Source organism: Phalaenopsis equestris, unplaced genomic scaffold (assembly GCF_001263595.1).
Source record: "Phalaenopsis equestris unplaced genomic scaffold, ASM126359v1 Scaffold233437, whole genome shotgun sequence".
Taxonomy (NCBI): Eukaryota; Viridiplantae; Streptophyta; class Magnoliopsida; order Asparagales; family Orchidaceae; genus Phalaenopsis; species Phalaenopsis equestris.
In genome coordinates this window covers 331,027-335,562 of record NW_018251384.1, presented here as the reverse complement: position 1 = coordinate 335,562, position 4,536 = coordinate 331,027, and positions in this window count along the sequence as shown.

Genomic DNA, 4,536 nt, shown 5'->3' with positions numbered 1-4,536 from the left:
TAAAGTTCACATCTGAGGACTGGTCTGCGTTGATCAGTTAGGAAGGAGAGTCAAGAGACTCTGATCCCTCCTACGCTCAATGCCCGCACTATGTCTGTGATGAAAAAAGAGAGTTTTGCATTATCACCTGAGAGGTAGCGATGGTTGGCTAGGGTTACAAGTTGAGTAGATTGAAAAGGAATACCGTAAAGTTCACATTTGAGGACTAGTCTACATTAATCAGTTAGGAAGGAGAGCCAAGGGGCCCCGATCCCTTTTGCAAACTGATCGAGGCACGTACCTCAACACCCGTGCTCCATCAATGAGGACTGTCGTATGTATTTTACGTTTCTCATGATAGAAAGGAAGGTTGGCTAGGAAGCTTTCTATCACTTTAATGAGGTATGTCATGGGGCCTCACATCGTTCACTAAGAGGTAATAGGTTAATTAGATCGAAAGGAGAATGCCAACAAACTTCGGCTCTCCTCTGAGTACTAGTCCGCATTGATCAGTTAAGAAGGAGAGTCATGAGACTCTGATCCCTCCTGCGAGCTGATCGAGGTGCGTGTCTCAACACCCACATTACATCTGTGATGAATACTAAGAGTTTTACATCATCACTTGAGAGGTAGCAAAGGTTGGCTAGGAAGCCGAGCAACAAAGCTAAATAGTCGAATGACGAGATGTTCTCATAAAAGGACCGACTAGAATGTCGTGTGGTCCGAGAAGCACTAAAGTTGGATGGCTGAGAAGCCAAAACTGGAGACGTCGTCCATGAGGAATGCACTTGAGACTTATATCCGCTCTGGATAGAGGATTTAGAGGCCATAGAGGCTTGACCCTGAGACAACCAAGCTGTTAGAACCTTGAATTCCTACACTATGTTCATGAGGGCTGTCGTCGGGCCTTACGTCGCTCTTTGAACAAGTAGGCAAGTTGGCTAAGGAGCCCAGCATTAAAGCTGAAACGTTGAATGACGAGATGCTCTCATAAAAGGACCGACTAGAGTGTCATGTGGTCCGAGAAACATCGGATTAGGTGGCTAAAAAGCTGAAAATGTCAAAAGAGAGGATGTCCTCATAACAGAGCAGACTCTAAGGCCGTAGAGCTCGAGGCACATCGTAGTATATGGCTATGGAGCCAATAGAGTCGTCATGAGACGAAACACCCTCATAAAAGAACCAACTAGAATTTCATAAGGTTCGAGAGGTGTCGAATGCTAGCTGAGCAAAGCAGTCTAGCAATATGAGATGGGTCGGTAAGGTCGAACAAAGTGGTCCTCACCGTACACGACGTCACGGTACTGTCAGATATCAAAATATCACGATCGGACATGGATCGATTGACCAGCTGAAATAGTCTAAACCAATACGGCACATCCCTTGACGAGGTGATGAAAATCAACCAAGTCGAACACGGTGGGGGGTCGGATGAACAAAGCGATCCAACCTCATAAAACCTTACGGACCTGAGTGGGGTAACTCTTACTGGAGAGTTCTGCGGGTGAGAGAAAACCTGGCTTAAACATGGACTAATCAAATTAGCATAGAGCTAAGATTAGTTCAACATGCAACCTAATAAGGTGAGTAGGATCAGCCAAGTCAAATATCAAATAGCACAGGAGATAGGTATCCTGCATATGCATGTAAAATGTTACAGGTAACAGAAGTTTTGTTTCCTGCCCCTGCATCAAACGAGCAAGTATATGGCTGAAAAGCCTAAGGAAACATGCTCAGAGTGTGGTCGAACATCTAAGTGTTACGACGAAACATGGATCGATAGTAAAATTGATACAATATGCGGCTCGATATGGTAGTTAAAACCAACCAAAGCGATCGAGACAAAGACATGGTCACATGACTAGGACGGTCTAACCATAAGAGTGCTTCTATAAGCATGAGGAAAGCAAATTTTGATAGGGATCCATAGATCGATCATTACACCGATACGACATGGCATTCGACGTGGCGGACAGAACCGACCGAGGTAGTCGAGAAAAACAATGGGATCATATGACCTAGAAACGTCTAACCATTTGGGTGCCTCGTGAGCACTAGCGATATAACTCTTGCTGAGGAGTTTTGCGGGTGTGAGAATACCCGACTTAAGCATGGACTAATCGAGCTAGCATGGAGCTCTGATTAGTACAACATGCGACTAGACATGTTGAGTAAGATCAACCATGTCGAAGGAATCGTTGAAGAGTAGAACGGTCTAACTACTAGGGTGCCTCATGAGCACTAGTTATATAACTCTCGCTAGGGAGTTCTGCGGGTGTGAGGCTACCATATGACTCAGATTAGTACGACATGCAATAGACATGGTAAATAAGATCAGCTAAGTCAAAGAAATCTTGAAGAGTGATCTCCAAATGTAACCACAAGAACACTCAAGTTGGGGATACCTTAAAGGTTCTGGCAATACTTCATGGGGTATCGAGCATCTCATTATGACGTGTTGGACAAGCTGAAACCAATCAGAAGAGACACCAAAAAAGGTGTTGGATGCATAGAGCGATCCAACCTCGCAACACTTATCCATGATCTCAGCAAATTGACCCTTAGTGGGGATTTCAGGTGATCCCTCTTTAGGAAATCTATGTGACCCTTGCTGAGGATTCTCTTCTGTCAGCATAAAGATACCCATCTTATGCATGGACTAATTGAGGCTACAGAGTGCTCAAATTAGTGTGACTCACACTTCGAGGACGGTTGGATGTAGTGATTCACAGCTTCAGGGTGCTTTTAATAAACCATGGCTAAGTGTGAACCCCACTGGGGATTTTCTCCAAAACAAGCAAAGTAGTCCTTGTCAATGAAACCAACACAATTCAATCGAGCATTGGGGACCCCGATTAGGTACGGATTAGCTATGTGAGTGAGGATTCTGAATGATACAACATGCCTACTGCCGAAGCAGCGAATTACTCAAGTCAGGTGGACTGAGTGGTCCAAAGAACATGGGATATCTTAGCCAGGAGTCTGTTAAGAGAGACTCTCATTGAGAATTTCTCAAAATTGACAGGATAATTCCTATCAGAAGGGTAGCACAAAGTAGCCATGCCCAGTAATCTTATGCAAATCATGGCCCATTTCAGAAAAGCGTCCCACAATGGGGATTCCTCAAAGGCTTACAGAGTAGCGCTTACATGAGGAATACTGAAGTTGGCCAACTTATAGAAGGGGATTTTGTCAACACACCTGACGAGGTGACCCAACGGGGGGTTTTTAATGCGGGTATGAAAGTACTCCGCTTAGGCACGGATCAGCTAGGTAAGCTGAGTGTTGTAGCCAATACGACATGCCTCTTCATGACAAAGCTATATGAATTGCTCACACTGTGGGGATGTAGAGATGGGGGTTAGACTATGACGATAGTCTACCCACAAAAATGTTTAGCTTATAAGCTAAACCACTTCCATTGAAGAATCTCAACAGCATTCGTTCAAAGCAAGCGGGATAAACATGTACTTCACATTCATAAGGATGAGCGGGACATGTATATCAACCATACTTGTGACGAGCGGGAATAGTAGTCTTCGGACCCTGCGTAGAACGAACCGACGAAAGACAAAGTAAGAGAAAAGCAAGGCTTCTCTTATTGAGATTGGTGGCCGCACCAGGTATAAGACGCCCGTAGGACTTCCACTTTGCCCGAAATGCGAGCCGGCAATCAAATTAAGAGAAAAACAAGATTTCTCTTACATAAAACTGTAGTGAACTTGATTGATCTTTTGACAGATGCAAGGTAATCATCATAATTAGTTCACATAATGAAGAGATTGTGAAAATGCACTTTTTTTTTAATCCAAGAACTGGATTACAAAGATTACAAAGTGCATGGCATGTGCTTTGAAAAGCAAATTTCCTCATAAAGTACAATGAGTACATGAAAAAGAGGATAGACAAAATATCTCTTGAAGTATTGTCCATTGATAAGGATTTGCAACAATTAATAATGAAAGAAAGCATAATTTTCAGATGAAGGGCTACCGGGCCCTAAGGGTTAACATGTAGAGCGTAAAGGTAGTGGGTGAAGAGCCACGAGACGATAAGCCTTTCTTTCAAAGGAAGGGCTGCCGGACCCAGAGGGTCGATGCAGAAAGCGTGAAAGCATGAAAACGTAGTGGGTGAAGAGTCCACATACAAAGAGGCAAATCAACTTCTGAGAAAGGACTGTCGGGCCGACTGTCGGGCACAAAGGATTGACGCATAAAGCGTGAAAAGGTAGTGGGTGAAGAGCCCACAAAGCTTCTAGGAGCCTTTCGTGCCATTCATAGATTATTTTTTTATTATTGGCATTCATATTTTTTTATAGAGCATATCAAAATCTCTCTTTTCTTTTATCTCGGGTTGAGACGCTATCGGGAATGATTTGGCGTGACATACCAAATTGATCTGATACAAAGAGCTCTCATGTAGACATCCTAGAATGACCAGATATACCATGAAAAATATGAGATTTTGCAAAATTTAGGTCCAGGTGGGATTTTCCTTAAGTGCTTGGGATTTTCCTTAAGTGTTTAATTCTTTTCACCCTTAGCCTAAGTAGGCCTC